Source organism: Callithrix jacchus, chromosome 17, assembly GCF_049354715.1.
Source record: "Callithrix jacchus isolate 240 chromosome 17, calJac240_pri, whole genome shotgun sequence".
Classification (NCBI taxonomy): Eukaryota; Metazoa; Chordata; class Mammalia; order Primates; family Cebidae; genus Callithrix; species Callithrix jacchus.
Window position 1 is genome coordinate 4,653,446 of NC_133518.1, and position 20,985 is coordinate 4,674,430.

Consider the following 20,985-nt stretch of genomic DNA (forward strand, 5'->3'; position numbering starts at 1 on the left):
TTAAGCAAAGTTTGATTAATAAGTGTTTTCTTCTGACCAATGAAGAAAAAACTGTTCAGCTAATTGTTCATAAGGCAAAAAAACAATTTGCAGTGTCTGTGTCTGGTTTTGTCATAGGTAAATAAGGGAGCATCATCTGCATCATAATGGGAAGGGTGTGTTTTTCAGTAAGTTGCTCTTTCTGAACACAAATGATGGGGGATTTCCTTTACGCCTTTCTACCAGGGTCACTTACTTGTCCCATCTTCCTCCACCACTCTCCCTTGGTTTATGCGTCTCTTTCATCTTGCTGTTCCTGAGTTGTGTCCTTCATAATCAGCTGGCAAACAAGTAAAATGTTTTACTAAGTAAGTACTGTGTGTAGTTCTAACAAGTTACTGGACTGGAGGGGTTACAGGAGCCCCTGATTTAAAGATAGTTGCTCAGAAGTATAGGTGGTCCCCCAGACTAACATCTGTAGTTGGGGCAGTTTGTGGGACTGAGCTCTGAACTTGTGTGGTCTGTGCTAACTCTGGGTGATAATAGAATTGAACTGCTGGGCAGATTGTTGGAAAATTGGTTTTCGTTCAGCAAGCTCCACTCATTTGCTGCCAGAAGTATTTTCAGAAAAAAAACATCAAAGGTTAGCACATTAAACTGACTCCAGATGAGTTATGTCGCTGCTTAGAACTAATATCCTGAAGGAGAGAGCATTTTCACGCTGTGAGAAGGGGAAGGTAGGGAGTGTGGAGCTCCCAGCATTTCATTTCCCAGCCGCTCAGTTTTTCGCCACTCAGCATCTAGGAGTGAGCCGCCCTGGGCTGCCTTCACAGCGAGAATGGACGTCAAGCTCGGAAACATGTTTAACCTATTCTGTGGTTTCTTCTGAAATGTGAATACAAGAGGCTGCTTCCCTGAGCTCTTGTATTCACATTTCCTTTTTTACAAAAATAAAATCTTGCTGCCATATAATTCCAATGTGTCCAAGTATTTAAACATTTTATTTTATGATTAGAGTGGAAGATTTTTATTTCATTGGTTGAAAATCTGCGTGGATTGTGTGATATGTGAAAAAGCAAAGATAAACCTTGGAATAAATTGATTGTTTTGAGTTTAAATAAGAATGTAACCTTTTATAGAATCACTAGGGGAATAAACAGGGCTGCTGCAGTTCTGGTGTTTTCCTGATCTCATCTACCTTCTGTACCCAAAGGTGACTGTGACCACAGTTCTCACATTTTTTTGTTGCTTAACTATTTATCATAAGCAGGGATTTGCTTGCTTTTACCTTTTTTGAGTTTTCAGTAACTTAATGTTATCTTTAACATTTCATTAATATTATGCTGAAGAGGTTTTTGTTGTTGTTTCTTTGCCTCAGTCTGTTGCACATATGTTTCTGTTTAGGCCTTAGCTCACTCCCTTGGCTTACTGTTTAACCCATTTAGGATTTGAGTTGTTTTAATTTAATTTTTTGATGTGGGCAATGTTATTTTTAGTTTTATCCCCAAGTGCTAATGCTTTATACATTTGTTAACCCAAAGAAAGAAAATAAAGCATAAAATAGAATTTTAGAGGGTTTATTTTAGACAAAGTGATGACAGGTGCCTGGAAGTAACCTGGATATAAGCCCAATTTGATCTTTGGTACATGCAGGTTTTTAAAGACAAAAAGAGTGAGACAATACGAAGTTGTTTGTCAGAAATTTTTGTTGATTGGTTCACAGAAATAGTGCTGACTAGTGGTATACTCTAAATGGTTGAACTGTAGGTTATGAGTTATGGTATACAGCATGTAGCATTGTTAGGTTCTTTCATAACTACTTTTTATGTCAGTCTGGGATTCACATAGCAAGCGCTGCAAGAAATGATAATTTAGCTCAGTGGTCTGGAGGGGGAGTGGGACATGACTGCATTCTTATTCCTTTCCTTCATTGGGCTTGATAATTTAGAGGGGCTTGCTTTCTTTAAATAAAATAGATTTTTATTTCCTTTTTTTTTTTGAGACAGAGTCTAGCTTTGTTGCCAGGTGCCAGGCTGGAGTGCAATGGCTCGAGCTCGGCTCACTGTGATCTCCGCCTTCCAGATTCAAGCAATGCTCCTGCCTCAGCCTCCCAAGTAGCTGGGACTACAGGTGTGTGCCACCATGCCCAGCTAATTTTTTTTTTTTAATTTTTATTGGATTTTAGGTTTTGGGGTACATGAGCAGAGCATGCAAGACAGTTGCGTAGGTACACACATGGCAGTGTGCTTTGCTTTTCTTCTCCCCTTCACCCACATTTGGCATTTCTCCCCAGGCTATCCCTCCCCACCTCCCCCTCCCACTGGCCCTCCCCTTTTCCCCCCAATAGACCCCAGTGTTTAGTACTCCCCTTTCTGTGTCCATGTGTTCTCATTTTTCATCACCCACCTATGAGTGAGAATATGCGGTGTTTCATTTTCTGTTCTTGTGTCAGTTTGCTGAGGATGATGTTCTCCAGATTCATCCATGTCCCTACAAACGACACAAACTCATCATTTCTGATTGCTGCATAATATTCCATGGTATATATGTGCCACATTTTTCCAATCCAGTCTATTATCAATGGGCATTTGGGTTGATTCCAGGTCTTTGCTATTGTAAACGGTGCTGCAATGAACATTCGTGTACATGTATCCTTATAGTAGAACGATTTACAGACTTTTGGATATATACCCAGTAATGGGATTGCTGGGTCAAATGGAATTTCTATTTCTAAGACCTTGAGGAATCGCCACACTGTCTTCCACAATGGTTGAACTAATTTACACTCCCACCAACAGTGTAAAAGTGTTCCTTTTTGTCCACATCCTCTCCAGCATCTGTTGTCTCCAGATTTTTTAATGATCGCCATTCTAACTAGCGTGAGATGGTATCTCAATGTGGTTTTGATTTGCATCTCTCTGATGACCAGTGACGATGAGCATTTTTTCATATGATTGTTGGCCTCATATATGTCTTCTTTCGTAAAGTATCTGTTCATATCCTTTGCCCACTTTTGAATGGGCTTGTTTGTTTTTTTCCTGTAAATCTGTTTGAGTTCTTTGTAAATTCTGGATATCAGCCCTTTGTCAGATGGGTAGACTGAGAAAATTTTTTCCCATTCTGTTGGTTGCCGATCCACTCTAGTAACTGTTTCTTTTGCCGTGCAGAAGCTGTGGAGTTTAATTAGGTCCCATTTGTCTATTTTGGCTTTTGTTGCCAATGCTTTTGGTGTTTTGTTCATGAAGTCCTTGCCTACTCCTATGTCCTGGATAGTTTTGCCTAGATTTCCTTCTAGGGTTTTTATGGTGCCAGGTCTTATGTTTAAGTCTTTAATCCATCTGGAGTTAATTTTAGTGTAAGGTGTCAGGAAGGGGTCCAGTTTCTGCTTTCTGCACATGGCTAGCCAGTTTTCCCAACACCATTTGTTAAACAGGGAATCCTTTCCCCATTGCTTGTTTTTGTCAGGTTTATCAAAGATTGTATAGTTGTATGTATGTTGTGTTGCCTCCGGTGCCTCTGTTTTGTTCCATTGGTCTATATCTCTGTTTTGGTACCAGTACCATGCTGTTTTGATTACTGTAGCCTTGTAGTATAGTTTGAAATCCGGTAGTGTGGTGCCCCCCGCTGTGTTCTTTTTGCTTAGAATTGACTTGGCTATGCGGGCCCTCTTTTGGTTCCATATGAAGTTCATGGTGGTTTTTTCCAGTTCTGTGAAGAAAGTCAATGGTAGCTTGATGGGGATAGCGTTGATTCTGTAAATTACTTTGGGCAGTATAGCCATTTTCACGATATTAATTCTTCCTAACCATGAACATGGAATGTTTCTCCATCTGTTTGTGTCCTCTCTGATTTCGTTGAGCAGTGGTTTGTAGTTCTCCTTGAAGAGGTCTCTTACGTTCCTTGTGAGTTGTATTCCAAGGTATTTTATTCTTTTTGTAGCAATTGTGAATGGCAGTTCGCTCTTGATTTGGCTTTCTTTAAGTCTGTTATTGGTGTAGACGAATGCTTGTGATTTTTGCACATTGTTTTTATATCCTGAGACTTTGCTGAAGTTGCTTATCAGTTTCAGGAGTTTTTGGGCAGAGGCAATGGGGTCTTCTAGGTATACTATCATGTCGTCTGCAAATAGAGACAATTTGGCTTCCACCTTTCCTATTTGAATACCCTTTATTTCTTTTTCTTGCCTGATTGCTCTGGCTAGAACTTCCAGTACTATATTGAATAGGAGTGGTAAGAGAGGGCATCCTTGTCTAGTGCCAGAATTCAAAGGGAATGCTTCCAGTTTTTGCCCATTCAGTATGATGTTGGCTGTTGGTTTGTCGTAAATAGCTTTTATTACTTTGAGATACGTTCCATCGATACCGAGTTTATTGAGGGTTTTTAGCATAAAGGGCTGTTGAATTTTGTCAAATGCCTTCTCTGCGTCAATTGAGATAATCATGTGGTTTTTGTTTTTGGTTCTGTTTATGTGGTGAATTACATTGATAGACTTGCGTATGTTGAACCAGCCTTGCATCCCTGGGATGAATCCTACTTGATCATGATGAATAAGTTTTTTGATTTGCTGTTGCAATTGGCTTGCCAATATTTTATTGAAGATTTTTGCATCTATGTTCATCATGGATATTGGCCTGAAGTTTTCTTTTCTCGTTGGGTCTCTGCCGGGTTTTGGTATCAGGATGATGTTGGTCTCATAAAATGATTTGGGAAGGATTCCCTCTTTTTGGATTGTTTGAAATAGTTTTAGAATGAATGGTACCAGCTCCTCCTTGTGTGTCTGGTAGAATTCGGCTGTGAACCCGTCTGGACCTGGGCTTTTTTTTTTGTGGTAGGCTCTTAATTGCTGCCTCAACTTCAGACCTTGTTATTGGTCTATTCATAGTTTCAGCTTCCTCCTGGTTTAGGCTTGGGAGGACACAGGAGTCCAGGAATTTATCCATTTCTTCCAGGTTTACTAGTTTATGCGCATATAGTTGTCTGTAATATTCTCTGATGATGGTTTGAATTTCTGTGGAATCTGTGGTGATTTCCCCTTTATCATTTTTTATTGCATCTATTTGGTTGTTCTCTCTTTTATTTTTAATCAATCTGGCTAGTGGTCTGTCTATTTTGTTGATCTTTTCAAAAACCCAGCTCTTGGATTTATTGATTTTTTGAAGGGTTTTTCGTGTCTCAATCTCCTTCAGCTCAGCTCTGATCTTAGTTATTTCTTGTCTTCTGCTGGGTTTTGAGTTTTTTTGATCTTGCTCCTCTAGCTCTTTCAATTTTGACGATAGGGTGTCAATTTTGGATCTCTTCATTCTCCTCATATGGGCACTTATTGCTATATACTTTCCTCTAGAGACTGCTTTAAATGTGTCCCAGAGGTTCTGGCACGTTGTGTCTTCGTTCTCATTGGTTTCGAAGAACTTCTTTATTTCTGCCTTCATTTCGTTGTTTACCCAGTCAACATTCAAGAGCCAGTTGTTCAGTTTCCATGAAGCTGTGCGGTTCTGGGTCAGTTTCTGAATTCTGAGTTCTAACTTGATTGCACTATGGTCTGAGAGGCTGTTTGTTATGATTTCAGTTGTTTTGCATTTGTTGAGCAGTGCTTTACTTCCAATTATGTGGTCAATTTTAGAGTAGGTGTGATGCGGTGCTGAGAAGAATGTGTATTCTGTGGATTTGGGGTGGAGAGTTCTGTAAATGTCTATCAGGTTTGCTTGCTCCAGGTCTGAGTTCAAGCCCTGGATATCCTTGTTGATTTTCTGTCTGGTTGATCTGTCTAGTATTGACAGTGGAGTGTTAAAGTCTCCCACTATTATTGTGTGGGAGTCTAAGTCCTTTTGTCAGTCATTAAGAACTTGCCTTATGTATCTGGGTGCTCCTGCATTGGGTCCATATATGTTTAGGATCGTTAGCTCTTCTTGTTGTATCGATCCTTTTACCATTATGTAATGGCCTTCTTTGTCTCTTTTGATCTTTGTTGCTTTAAAGTCTATTTTATCAGAGAGGAGAATTGCAACTCCTGCTTTTTTTTGCTTTCCATTAGCTTGGTAAATCTTCCTCCATCCCTTTATTTTGAGCCTTTGTGTATCGTTGCATGTGAGATGGGTTTCCTGTATACAGCACACTGATGGGTTTTGGATTTTTATCCAATTTGCCAGTCTGTGTCTTTTGATTGGTGCATTTAGTCCATTTACATTTAGGGTTAATATTGTTATGTGTGAATTTGATACTGCCATTTTGATGCTAAGTGGCTGTTTTGCCTGTTAGTTGTTGTAGATTCTTCATTATATTGATGCTCTTTAGCATTCAGTGTGATTTTGGAATGGCTGGTACTGGTTGATCCTTTCTATGTGTAGTGCCTCTTTTAGGAGCTCTTGTAAAGCAGGCCTGGTGGTGACAAAATCTCTGAGTACTTGCTTGTTCGCAAAGGATTTTATTTTTCCTTCACTTCTGAAGCTCAGTTTGGCTGGATATGAAATTCTGGGTTGAAAGTTCTTTTCTTTAAGAATGTTGAATATTGGCCCCCACTCTCTTCTGGCTTGTAGTGTTTCTGCCGAGAGATCTGCTGTGAGTCTGATGGGCTTCCCTTTGTGGGTGACCCGACCTTTCTCTCTGGCTGCCCTTAGTATTTTCTCCTTATTTGAACCTTGTTGAATCTGATGATTCTGTGCCTTGGGGTTGCTCTTCTTGCGGAATATCTTTGTGGTGTTCTCTGTATTTCCTGCATTTGAGTGTTGGCCTGTCTTGCTAGGTGGGGGAAATTTTCCTGGATGATGTCCTGAAGAGTATTTTCCAGCTGGGATTCATTCTCTTAGTCCCCTTCTGGTACACCTATCAAACGTAGGTTAGGTCTTTTCACATAGTCCCACATTTCTTGGAGACTTTGTTCATTCCTTTTTGCGCTTTTTTCTCTAATCTTGGTTTCTCGTTTAATTTCATTGAGTTGGTCTTCGACTTCAGATATTCTTTCTTCTGCTTGGTCAATTCGGCTATTGAAACTTGTGCATGCTTCGCGACGTTCTCGTATTGTGTTTTTCAGCTCCTTTTATTCATTCATATTCCTCTCTATGTTATCCATTCTTGTTATCATTTCCTAGAATCTTTTTTCAAATCTTTTTTCAAGGTTCTTAGTTTCTTTGCATTGATTTAATACATGATCTTTTAGCTCACAAAAGTTTCTCATTATCCATCTTCTGAAGTCTAATTCCGTCATTTCGTCACAGTCATTCTCTGTCCAGCTTTGTTCCCTTGCTGGTGAGGAGTTTTGGTCCTTTCTAGGAGGCGAGGTCTTCTGGTTTCGGGTGTTTTCCTCCTTTTTGCGCTGGTTTCTTCCCATCTTTGTGGATTTGTCCGCTGGTCGTCTGCGTAGTTGCTGACTTTTCGATTGGGTCTCTGAGTGGACACCCAGAATGTTGATGATGAAGTATTTCTGTTGCTTGGTTTTCCTTCTACCAGTCTAGCCCCTTCGCTGTACTACTGCTGAGGTCCGCTCCAGACCCTACTTGTCTGGGGTGCACCTCTAGCAGCTGTGGCACAGCGAGGGATGCTACCAGTTTCTTTTTCTTCTATCTTTGTCCCAGGATGATGCCTGCCTAATGTCAGTCTTTTAGATATAGAGGGGTCAGGGAGCTGCTTTAGGAGACAGTTTGTACTTTATAGGGGCTTAATTGCTGAGCTGTGAGCTCTGTTGTTCATTCAGGGCTGTTAGGCTGCTATGTTTGATTCTGCAGCAACAGAGCTCATTAAAAAACCCTTTTTTTGTCTCAAATGCTCTGTGTTGAGGGGTTTGGGCTTTATTTTTGGATGTCCGTTGAGGTCCTGCCCAGCTAGGACACAGACTAGCCGCTGTTTGGCTGCCGAGTCTCCACCCTGCTGTTGTGTGATTAGCCCTGTTCCTGCAGTCTCTGCTGTGGTCTCCACCACACCCTGCGGTGGAGTCTCTCTGTTGTAGCGGGTTGCCTCGGCAACGGCAGGCTGCGTCAGCAGTGGGCGTGTATCTCAGTAGGGACAGGTTGCCTTGGCACCAGCAATGGGCGTGTATCTCAGTTGGGGCGGGTTGCCTCGGTAATGGTGGACGCCCCTCCCCCTCAGAGCGTCTCGGGCCGTCTGCCCGGGGCTTGTTTGAAATCACGGTTTTGTTCGTCCCACTGGGCCAACCCTAACGCTCTGTCCCTGCGATCCCCTGGCTGGCCCACTGTCCAAGTCTAGCTCAGTCTCAAGTCCAGCCCTCTCACATCTCCTGTTGCCGGTTCAATGGGGCACCCAGACAAGCGCGCCCTGTGGGGAGCGCTGGGTAGGGCCAGCCGCCGCCACCCCGGCTGCCGGCTTCGCCAGGCGGAGGTTCTGCCTGGCGTCCAGCGTCTTCTCTTCACTTGGGAATTTCCCCGTTCCGTGGGCAACAAAGATCAGTCTGCAAATGCAGCTCAGACTCACCTTTCCGCGGACACAACGCGAGCTCCAATCCTGGGTTGTTCTCACAGCGCCATCTTGAGTCCTCCAGCGCCCAGCTAATTTTTTTGTATATTAGTAGAGATGGGGTTTCACCATGTTGGCCAGGATGGTCACGATCTCTTGACCTCATGATCCGCCCACCTCTGCCTCCCAAAGTGCTGGGATTAACAGGTGTGAAACACCATGCTCAGCCAATTTTTATTTCTTCTTTTTCTGTTTTTGATCAAAATCTAATTTTGAAAGCATCAGTGATCAAAATCTAAGTGTTAGGGTGTCTTTCTGACTGGGAAGTCTCCTTCCCTGATAGTTCTGTCTCACATTGGGTGGGGAGAAAGAGGAGATAATGTCAGTGAGAAATGTTAAAAGTGTCTAAAAAGCCAAATTGTGATGGCATCACAGAGTGGCAAAAATAAAACTACAGTCAACTCGTTGATTTACGGAGCTTCTGTGGCTTGTTTTTATCTTCTCTATTCTTTGTAATATCATGATTTAAATTTTTTTGGAACAAGTTAAACATGAAGAAATAAATAGCATTATAAAAGGAGAAATTTGTTTGCCAGAATAATGACAACAACAACAAAGCTATTTCATTACAGAGCAAACTAAGTGCATTGGGGAGAAAACAAAATCCAGGTTCTTCAGATACGTGGCAGCCTAATGGCTTCTTTCCTAATTTTTTTTTTTAGGTGAGTTTCTACTTCATAGAAAGCATTATGTACATACTATAAAGAGGTATTTGCAACCATTCATATACCTCTTTGCCCACCTAATATATAAACTAAAGCAGTATGATTTTCTAGTACAGTCTCAGCTAGTGAATCAGTAGCTTTTTTGTTGAGCTGCAATGAATGCAACAGTTTCATCACTGATGTTTTTTCTAAGGTTATAGAAATATTCTTATTCTAACCCTAACATGTACATAAACAATAAATGGAAAAAATCAAGGTTCAAAATGAGCAGATTTATATTCACAGTGTGTTTTTTAAGGATTGTCTATATCCAATTTTTTTTTTCTTTTTTTTTTTTTTTTGCGGGGGGGAGGAAGGCAGGAAGGAAGGGAAGAAGGACGGTAGGGAGGAAGGAAGGGATGAAGGAAGGAAGGAAGGAAGGGAGGAAACGGGGAGGGAGGGAAGGGAAGAAAGGAAATCAAGCAATGAAAGAGACATTGCCGACCTGGATCTAGAGGTTTACAAGTTGATTTCTTTTTTTTTGAGAGAAGGAAAGAAAAAAAAAAATAAGTAAAGGAGAGGAAGAAAGAGGAAGAGAAAGAGGGAGAGTAAATGGAAATATTGCTTTATTTTGAAAAAAATTGGGTATTAATAATGGCCAATCAATGTTTCATTTAAACTAATGGGTAGGTGTGATGTGGTATTGACAAGAATGTATATTTTGTGTATTTGAAGTGGAGAGCTCTATAAATATTTATTAAGTTTACTTGTTCTGGATCTGAGTTCGAGTCCTTGATATCCTTATTAATTTTCTGTCTCATTGAATCTAAGTCTCCTATCTGGGTGTTAGGATCGTTAGCTCTTGTTGTTGCATTGATCCTTTTCCCACTATATCTTTGTTGCTTTAAAATCTATTTTATCCGATACAAGAATTGCAACTCCTGCTTTTTATTTATTTATTATTTATTTTTGCTCTCCATTTGGTTGGTAAATCTTTCTCCATCCCTTTGTTTTGATAGTTCCGTGAATGCATGCATTCTAAGAGCAGTCCAATTAGCCTATTACGTAGAGCCCTAATCTTGTTAGTATAGTGTTGCTGAAATATTTTCTTCAGCTTTTGCCTTAACAAATCCAAAGATGGAAGATGATGACAATCTTGAATATTCAACATCCTAGGCATTTGCAAAATGGAGTTCCATAGGTATTATGCATAGATTTAGGTCATGTTTTTAGGGATGTTACCCAGAAGGGAAAGCACAGTTGTGATGATCACATTTTTTATAATTTAAAAAATTTTCAAAAGAGAACATGGCTAGCATAATGTACCAGGTATAAGTGTGCTGTGTATGAGCATCACTCCCCAAGGAGTCACCTGGGAGTTGCTAATCATGGTGCTGGGTGACCAATGCTTATGTATCTTCCAGCTTAGCTAAAAGTCTCTGCAGGTGTTTTTCTTTTGGGGAGGCCCTGTGAGACTGGTACACACTACTAAATAACATTCTAACACCTCTACAAAGTCTCTAGTTGCCTAGAGCAGCTAGATGAATCAGATGGAGAAATTGCCTTTTCTCTTTGAGGTGAGAGAGTACACTGTCATACACTGTTTGGTTTGAAACTAATGGGAGTTGGTCACAAATAAAAAGGTAAGATCAAATTAGAAGCAATCAAAAGAAGCCACATTTTAGAAGCATGTTATGTAATTTTGTGTCACAAGAAGTGAAACCACCAGTGCTAGTCTACTAATATTATGACCCAGACCTCCTGTCTTGAGGCAGAAGTAGAGAAACCCCCCCCCTTTTTTTTAATTTTGAAACCTAAATCTGACTGTAGCCAAAAATGGAAAACTTTTTTTTTCTTTCTGGAAAGCAAGGGTTGAAAAGAACAACTCAAGCAAAGTCTAGACCTCTCAGAATAATTGGGAGATCTGAGTTTAGGAATACTTTAACCCTTTCACTTGACAATGTACAGGAGCCAAAAGAATACACAGAGTTTTTATTGGCGAGTTGCTAAGTCCAGGAGGGGTGTTGGATAGTTGGAAGTGTCTCTCTGAATCCTGCTCACAGCACCAAAAATAACCTTAAAAAAAAGCTGGGGCAAAACATAGAATTTTAAAGAATTTACTTGAGCCAAGGTGAGGACAGCTGCCTGTAAGACTCAGATACAAGTTACCTAAGATATGAACTTGGCCCTTTTTAATAAGGTTTATAAAGTCAAAATCAGGACAAGGAGTGGGCCAATGTTGTCAGGAATTCTCATTGATTAGTGATTGGCTGTATCTTGTGGAACTACCAATCTATAAATTACATTGTCTCGTATGCAGAATGGTCAGGTTAATATATAGCTATCCATGGCATCAGTTAGTTTAGATTCCAAACAGCAAGTAATCAAGAAAAAATTATTTGGCTCAAGGATGCAGATGAGGAGTGGGTGGGACATGACTGCTGCTTCATTTCTGTGCCTCTTTGGGCCTAATAATTCAGAGGTTGCTCGCATTTCTCACATTTCTTAGGTAAAAGAGTTTTTATTTATTACATTGTTAAGAGATCATGTGTTCCCAGCACAGAGGTGAGAGGGGTAATCATAGTGATTAAGAGTGAGGGCACAGGGCCAGATCATCATGTGCTCAAATCTTGACTCCAACTCTGATTTCTCTGAATGTCTTTGGTTGAAGTTCTTAGCCTTTCCACCCATCAACTGCTTCATTTAGAAAATGGAGATATAAAAATATGTTGGGATTATGTGAAAAATAAGCATGTGAAGTGCCCATTAGAGGCACTCAGTGATCCTGTAATTACTATTATCATTTAATCTCTGCCAGATTCAGACATTTAAGAGTAGAGACCACAAGTGAAAATTTCACACCCAAAGAGATCCTGTAGGCAGGTTGCATGACTGCATGACTGGCTGGCTGATCTAAGGAGAGAGAAGTGCACAGCCAGCCAATTTGTAACACTGTCACTAAATTAACAGTGCTAAACAATAGTTATTAATTAGCAAGTGCTTGCAACAGGTATAAAAGTGCTCTGTAAAGTGTTAAGTGGCCTACAGATAGTAGGTATTATTATTATTAATACTACATGCTACAGTTTAGGGTATGTGTCGGGGGCAGGGATGTTGAAATACACCTAAGCTCATTTAATGAGAAAGCATTCCCTGTTAGGGGAGGGATGGATCTTTCTAAAACTTCCTACTTTTTAATTTTTTTTTGAGCCAAGAGCTTTCAGGTTGGAGTGCAGTGGCCTGAAACCTCTGCCTCCGGGGTTGAAGCGATTCTCCTTGAGGGGCAGTAGGAAGCTGTCTCAGGCTCCTGAGAAGCTGGGACTACAGGTGTGCACCACCATGCCCAGCTAATTTTTGTATCTTTTTAGTAGCAATGGGGTTTTGCCATGTTGGCCAGGCTGGTCTTGAACTCCTGACCTCAGGCGATCCACCTGCCTCGACCTTCCAAAGTGCTGGGATTACAAGGGTGAGCCACAGCATCCGGGCTAGTGTTAGTGTTTGGACATCCGTGGTCTAGGCCTTGGGGCCATGGGGTAGGGAGGGAGGAGTGGCCTTTCACCCTGAGGCAAAGTGGACTGAGCCATAGTTGAGAGGCTGTAGGTCTATCTAGCTCAGGGATCTGAAACATGAGGGTGGGGCTTTGGGGTTTATGTTCTTTCTTGAGTTAAGGCAATTTAGGGATGAAAGGGGAAGCTGTTTTGGTAAATAGAATGTGGGGTCTGGGTTACAAACTGGCCCAAAACAAAAGTGACTGCCCGGATGTCTGCCTGCCCAGAGAGTGACCAGTGGCTGATGGGAGCAGGGGAGCTGAGACCTGTCCACTGTTTTTCATACTGGGCTGGGCTTCATCACCATTCAAGTGGTGACCTTGAGGGTTGGTCAGACTCCTGCATAAAGTTGAGACCATTAGCTCTTAAAGCCTATTTGGACTTTTTCTCTTATAAAAGTCTGAGTCCTTGATACCACAAGCTGTTGGGTGGAAGTAGTGGTTACAGATGACCACAGACATTTGTGTCGGATTTCCATCTGCGCTGCCTGTGGCGTGGAACATAGACTTCATAGCAGAATCTATTTAGTGATTGTGTGTAGGTTGGGCTAACATAAAGTCACTTCTCTTGTGCACACTCATAAGAAGCTAGGCTAGATTAGGGGCTGCTCCAGGCAGCTGACAGCAAACCCGTTCCCCATGCCTCCCAGGCCTGCACTCCCCATTCCCTCTGCCCAGTGGCCCCTTGGCTCTTCTTTCTGTCATCTGCACAGGCGATACATTATCTTGCCTCAGGGCCTTTGCATCTGCTGTTCCCTCTCTCTGGAATGCTCTTTCCAAATCCTTCATCCTCTGTACCTCTTCATATCTCAGCTGGGGCATTAATTCCTCTGAGAAGCCTTTCCTGACAAACCAGCTCAGCTTCTCTGTTACCGCAGGCAAGGATGGACACCTTTTCCACTTAGCCTTTTATAGTTTTCTCTTTGTGGGGTTATTTGATTGATAGTCTGTCTTCCCTAACTACCTAGAGTAGATCCGAAAGGTCAGAGACTGTGCCTGTTTTATTTATCCTTGTTTCCCAGGGTGCAGCTGACAAGCAGGTTCTCAGTAATCACTGTTGAAGGTAGAGTAGAATGAGCTACATTATGAGAGGCAGTAGGAAGCTGTGGCAGGTTGTTGAGGAGAGACACTTTTAGACAGTCTGGGTGCTTACACGGAGTGCTTGGAGCTGGTCCTAGCTAGAAGATGGTCTTTGTGATATGGGCATGAAGTGATCAAGAGGAACCTGGCTTGAGATTGTTTGAGGAAGAGCAGAAGGGGCTGATGGAAGTATGTGGAATAGGTGTTGGAACAGGTGAAGGTCTGGGTGGAGACAGGGAGTAGGGGGAAGAAGCAGGCAGGGTGTGTGCAGCCAGCAGGTTGAGGCCACCTTCAGGGAGCCAGGACAGAAGTGGGGGTGCCCAGTGGATGGAACCTGGTGGGCCATGACTGTGTCAGTTGAGGCAAAACCCACCACTTTGCAGGAGACCCTCCAGGCCCCATAAAACCCCACATGTAGATACAGTTGAAAAGAAGACCAGCTCTGGGGCTAGGGCACCATCAGATTTTGTCTGCTGAGCTTCTGTGTGTTGCCTTGGGACTGAGATGAATAAATCCAAGCCCCTCCCTCCAGGTCAGCTCAACTGCAGCTGGGCACCCATGAACACAGAAAATTAGGACACAGTGTGACAAACTCATGGAAGCCAGGTGGCACCCATAGTAGTGGCTGAATCACCTCCAGTTGGCTGGAAATAAAGAACTGGAGGAAGAGGGCATCTGACCTCCTTCCCACCCACCCCCCTGATCCCATCCCACTCTGTTCCAGCAGGACTGGAGAAAGCAACTGGATACAGCCTCTTGGACTGGCTGCACACTGCTCAGACCAGCATCCTGCCCTGCTCCTCTGCACTGGCCCTTCCTCCCAGCTCCATCTTCACAGCTTCCTGTCCCCTACTCTGCTGACTCAGAGCCATGCTTCCCTGGTTCTGATAACCTAGTCTCCCAGAACAGGAGGCAGCGAGACATCACCCCTGCCTGCTGTCACCTGGCCCTGGGCAGGTGGCTCTGGGCCCTGGGGAGAGATGTAGGGTGCAGATCTTAAGCAGCAGTAAGGGAGTGTTGTGGGACCACTGATGACATCTTTGTCCCTGTGCTTGTTTCTAGATGTGGAACCTGAGAAGGAGAGAGGTAAAATGATTGGTCAGATCCCTAGGGAGAACAGGCACCTGGATCAGACCAGAGACTCCAAAGCCAGCCTTGTGTTCTGTGGATGCTACACCCTGGGTTCCTGGGAGGCAGGAGGAACTCTGTCTCTCCTGTTCTCTGTCATGTTCCCAGCCCCTGAAATCTGAGCTCAAGGCACATAGTCTGTTGGTTAAAGGCTGAGTACTTGGCACAGCAGCCAGGAGCACAGTCTGCCTCTCCAGCTGCCTTTGAAGGCAGTTGACAGATGGGAACATTTTCTCTATCTGGCAAAGAAACAGGCACATGGCCCAGAGCCACCAGCCCAGACCCACTGGCTGGTGGCAGCAGTCAGGGCACCACTAGGGATGGGGCCCCACTGCATCCTCACCTCCACTTATCGGAGGGTGAAGAAAAGGCTTTTCTCATGTGACATCAATAAGGATCTGTTATTACGACGATCCATATCAAACTGGCTTTTCTTTCTTTCTTTCTTTCCTTCTTTTTTTCTTTCTTTCTCTTTCTTTCTTTTTTTTTTTTTTTTTTGATGCAGGGTCTCACTCTTTTGCCCAGGCTGGTGTGCAGTGGCATAATCTCAGCTCACTGCAGTCTCTGCCTCCCAGGTTCCAGTGGATCTTCTAGCCTCTGCCTCCCAAGTAGCGGGGACCACAGATGTGTGCCAGCATGCCCGGCTAACTTTTGTATTTTCATTAGAGACTGGGTTTTGCCATGTTGCCCAGGCTGGTTTCTAACTCCTGAGCTCAAATCAATCCACCAGCCTCGGCCTCTTAAAGTGCTGGGATTACAGGTGTGAACCACCATGTTCAGCAGGCTTTCCTTCATCATCTGAAGACGAAGTGCTTTTCAATTTTATTTTTTCCAAAGGAAGAGAAAACTGTCTTATTTCATTCTCTTCAAAGGGAAAAGATAAAACAGAAAAAACTTGATGATGAGGCCCTCACACTGAGAATATTTAACCAGGACTGTGTAGTTTTGGGGATGAACTGGCCCTTTAAATTTTCTCCACACCCTCCAAATGGCAGTGTTGTAGTCAGAGGGTCCCAGACTGATTGACCTAGGTGAGTGTTCTTGCAACTGTTCCTCCCTTTGAGTTTTTTCCTTGCTAAGAACTAGAACCCTCTGTGCCCACAGTACACCCCTGTGCTGGCTTTGGAGGCTTTCTCCATGGAGTTGAGAATTCTGGAGTGGAGGGGCAGACCCTACAACTGCCGAATGAGCCAGGTGAAGCTGTTGATCAAAGGTGCAAATTGTTAATTTACTTACTCTCACCAGGCCATGGACTTGGCATTTCCTTTTAGGCCAGGCTCTGAGTTGGCATTCATAGTCAGTTGACTTTAATGATTTAATTTGTTGTTGACTCTTAGCTGCCAGAAAACATCCTTTAATTCACAACCACGTAAGAGGGTTTTTACAGGTGTGTACTTACCTGCTGTGTGTAAAATTGTACATTAAAAAATGACAGCTGAGACTAAGAATTGGTGAAATACTGTTTTTTTAGTTTCAGAGACAGTGTCTCTGTTATCCAGGCTGGTGTGCAGTGGTGCCATCAAAGTTCACTGCAGCTTTGAACTCCTGGGTTCAAGCCATGCGTCCATCTCAGCCTTCTGAGTAGCTGAGACTACAGGTGCACACCACCAGGCCCAGCTAATTTCCTTTTTTTTCTTTTGTAGACAGTTTCACTCTTGTCACCCAGGATGGAGTGCAGTGGTGCAATCTTGGCTCATTGTAATCTTTACCTCTCAGGTTCAAGTTATTCTCCTGCCTCAACCTCCTGCATAGCTGGGACTACAGGCATGTGCCACCATGCCCAGCTAATTTCTTGTATTTTGAGTAGAGACAGAGTTTCACCATATTGGCCAGGCTGGTCTCAAACCCCTGACCACAGGTGATCCACCTACCTTGGCCTCCCAGTGTGCTGGAATTACAGGCGTGAGCCACTGCACCTGACCTAATTTATTTAATTTTTGTAGAGATAGGGTCTTGCTATGTTATCCAGGCTTGTCTTGAATTCCTAAACTCAAGGGATCCTCCTGCCTTGATCTCCCAAAGTGTTGGGATTACAGGAATGAACCACCACCATTACTGGCCTGAAATACTATTCTATCCTGGATGTTGGAAGCTGCTTAGCTGAGGAGTTGAGAGAGAAAATGGGTAACATATGTACTGCAGTATAGCCAACATTTGGTGAAATATATACTTTTTTGGTTGACAAAGATTATTTGACAGGGCAGGATGTAAGAACTGTGATTTTATGCCTGCAACACACTTGCCAATTCACAGCCTTGCCTGACTTCCTTCCCCACCCACCACCATTCTTTGTAAGTACAGCCTGTCCCTCTGTCTCAATAGTAATAATGAAATAATAACCATAATAAGAGATGAAATAATGGCTTCCCGTTACAGAGTGTGGTTCACCTGCACATTCTCATTTGTGTAAAATCCTCAGGCTAGGTGCTCTTATTTCAACTTTACAGATGGGAACACTGAGGTGCAGGGAGGTTTGCTAGCTTGTCCTCACTGCTGCTGAGCAGTGGAGCTGTGTCTGACTGCTCTCCCCATGCTGACAGCACCTCTCTGAACTCAGCCACCACCCACGTCCCTCAACTTCTGAATTTTACCCATCCCCTCAACAGATATTTACTGCAGGCTTGCCTCCAGGAAGGCACAGCATGACCCCTCCACCTTTTAGGTGTTAAGAATGTAGTGAGAGGTGAGGGGCCAGTCATTACAGCTGACTTTTCTGTCAAATCCACTTCAGGAAGTGTCCCTTGTCTAAGCTTACGGTTCTGGAAGCGTGTGGGCAGGAGAGACTTGCTTTAATTGGGGAAACCTAGGAGCATCTTAGAGCAGGGGAGTTGGCCTGCAAAGGTTAGAGGCCCCATGCACAGGGAGTACCATCATTGCACCGCATAACCATGATGGACCGCATGTAGTGCAGTGGTCCCGTAAGATTAGAATGCTGTATTTTTCCTGCACCTTTTCTGTGTTTTGATGTGTTTAGATACACAGATGCTTAGCACTGTGTTATAGTTGCCTGCAATATTCAGTACCGTGCATACTGCCCAATTTTGTAGCCAGGGGCAATAGGCTAGACTGTGGTGGATTGGTGGTCAGAGTGGTGGAAAAAACTATAGGGAAAGGACACAAACTTTCTGAAAAGTTGGAAGGTTCCGCAGAGCCCCTGGGGGGAGAACAGCTGCCTTAACCCTGAGACTGAGGGGAAGGAGTAGGTCCAAGGGAATGTAGAGGAATATATCATAAACAGACTTGTTTACTTATGTTGACCGGGAACTGAACCTTTGATCATTTGTGTGCCTGAAGTTCCATGAAAAGGGAACAATTAATGTTAATTACCTACAGGTTGTGTTTGCTGCAGACTTTTGGCATTATGCCTGCACTGAATAAGGGCTAGCAGCTCCAGCTTCTCCAGGCTGCTCTCTGGCCACTAGAGCCAGGAAGTCACCTAGCTGCTCTTATACTGCATACTTGTGTCTGAGTACTTATTTTATCCATCGGCCAGGATCTGCGTGACAGACCTGGCACTAGACCACATCCTCCAGATGTGGAGCAGAGCTGTTGTCTAGGTGTGTGTAAGTTCACTTTAGGATGTACTCACCACGATGAAGTCACCTGCTGATTACTTAGTGCCAAGAAAAGGGGGGAATGGTGCCTGGTATGTTCAGTAGAGCTCTGCCAGCTGGGAGAAGGTGAGGCTTGAGTGAAGTATATGTGAGTGTGAGTGTATTTGGGTGAGTCTGAATGTACGTGAGTGTGAGTGTGTATGTGTATTGAAATCCCCCAGCCCAGCAAGGGAGGAGATGGCCAGGAAGCATGTTCAGGACTGAGCCAATGGCTGGGACCTTAGCCTACATTGCACACCCCAAAGAGCCTTTCTGAACAGAGGAGTTGCCATGGCCATGGTGCAGTAGGGAAGTGGGTAAAGGCAGGGCCATATGTGAGAAGACTGGGCCGGGCTCTGCAGAGGCATGTGTGGGGCAAGCAGGGGGCTGGGAGCCTCGGGTGGAAGCTGGCCTCCCATCAGGACAGAGATCTGGTTGCTGTCCTAGTCCTTGCCACCCCTGCCCAGGGGTTTGCTCTTCTGTGCTGGTACATGTGCCAGCTCACTGGCGTTGGTGCCTAGACCAGACTGTGATGCTCCATGGTGGCAGCAGTTATCTTTCTGCTCACTGTGGGATCTGGAAGTCTCAAGGGGTGCCTGATGTTTAGAGGGGCCAGAAAAAGAACAGCGTGCTGGGAGGCTGATGCTGCCACCTGCAGCAATGAGGAGAAAGATGGCACAGCACTGACCTGGCCCTGTGCAAAGGATCTTAGCATCCTTGGCAGGGACCCACCACCCATAGCAAGGCCCAAACCAGCAGAAGGCCAGACCCATCCTGACCCGAGTCCCGGGCAGCATGCTCCATTAGGGGATGGCAGGCCAGGCCACAGAAGATGGCAGGAACACTGGCGTCAAAGAGTGGCTGATGCAGCAAAGAAATGTTGGGAAGGCTCAGGGTACAATTTGGAAAGTTAGGAGACTGCGGGAAGTGGGCCCTCCTGTGAGGTGGTGGGTACTTCTTCCATGCAGGAGACTGCTGAGTCACTGAGCCCCTTTCGGTTCCCTGAGTCTCAGGTGACTGCCCTCCCATGCTCTCCAGTGAGACCACTGATGGGTCTGAGAGAGGAAACAGATGGAACAGGACAGGACTGTTCTTTGAGATGCCCTGGAGAAGTGATCAGGGGACACAGGTCAGCAGCTGGGAGGGCTGCTTGCAAGCAGGGGCTGCTTTTGCTCTTAAGCAGCTTTTTCCAGAAGAAGAGCTGGGATCAGCTCCCCTTTTGCCTGGGCCCTGTTCCAGTTCCACCCCACCTGTTTTCTACGTCGCTTCACATGACCTTCCTGGAACCCTTTCCTATGCGCATGCCCCTCGTTCCCTCCAGGACACAGTTCCCCTGGTGTTACCTCTGGTGAAGCCTCCTCTTTTACTCTCCGTTGCAGGCTGCAGGGTTGCACAGCATTCTTGTGGTGGGGCAGAACTCAAATCTACGTTCGCCTGGCAGTGCTGTTGACCTCCACATGAGACAGCTTCTCTTAGTGAAGCAAGATTGAAGAACAGAACCAATAGGTTTAGGTGGAGCTGGGCAGTCTCTCCTGGAGACCTTTGGGGTCAGCATAGTCATGCATCCTCCCCAGGCCTGAGAATTCTTTCTATGACCACTTGCTAAATATGTTATATTTTACAGGGAGTGTTGACATTCAGGGATGTGGCCATAGCATTCTCTCCAGAAGAGTGGGAATGCCTTGATTTGGCCCAGCAGCATTTGTATAGGGATACGATGTTAGAGAACTACAGAAACCTGGTGTTCCTGGGTGAGAATAACTTCAATGTACAATTCACCTTCCACACAATTTGTTTTCTTCTGTTTTCTAGGGGTTTCTGCTTTGCATGAATGAGTTTCAGAATACTACTTAAGAAAAAAGAAAGAGAACAACAGTATCTGTTGAGGTACAAGATAAATTTTTCAAGATGTTTTATCTTAATAATCTTTCCCTTTTTTTGAGCTGATTTGTATACATCAGTGTAAATTAGTGGTAATACCAGAAATTTAGTAGCATAAAGTATTGTTGCCCACACCTTAAAATCAAATTTCACCACCAATTTGTCATTAAGTATTACTGAGTAGTAGAGCTATCAACCCAAAAATTCAAAATACTTTCTAAATATTCTAAAGTTCCTATTAGGAAACAGTATATTGAGATTAATTTTCTAGAATCTTCTACAATATTCTCTCTTGTATACTGAGCACAGTACTAGATTGGTAATTAGACTTCTAGCAAGAGTCATGTTCTTTTTTTTAATAAAACAGGTCTTGCTGTCACCAAGCCAAACTTGATCACCCATCTGGAGCAAAAAAAGAGCTCTGGAATGTGAAGAGACAGGAAACAGTAGCCAAATACCCAGGTAAGTGGGAGCTAATGAGGCAAATGACACAAATGAGAGTTCCCTGTGTCAAGGAGGGAGCCAGACTGAAACATGGTTTGAGAGGCTCTCCACCAATGAAATAGCTTCTGAGTAACCTGCATTTCTTTCTCTTGCTTTCACATCAGGGCATCTCATGATGTGTCTGTCTCATTCTCATTAACTTTCTAAGTACTTCCCCTTCACTTAT

General features: G+C 43.8%; 1 protein-coding gene across 4 annotated transcripts in view; it reads left to right on the forward strand.

The window, feature by feature from the left end:
• Nucleotides 1-20,985, forward strand: part of LOC100386657 (uncharacterized) — a 118,253-nt gene that overhangs the window by 3,208 nt on the left and 94,060 nt on the right. For 2 of the 4 annotated variants that reach the window (XM_078354910.1, XM_078354908.1), the window contains exons 2-3: nucleotides 20,247-20,321; nucleotides 20,683-20,777. The gene's annotated coding sequence lies outside the window, so the exon portion shown is untranslated. The remainder of the gene's footprint in view (nucleotides 1-20,246; nucleotides 20,322-20,682; nucleotides 20,778-20,985) is intronic. The other 2 variants (XM_078354911.1, XM_078354909.1) reach the window with 1 other exon arrangement.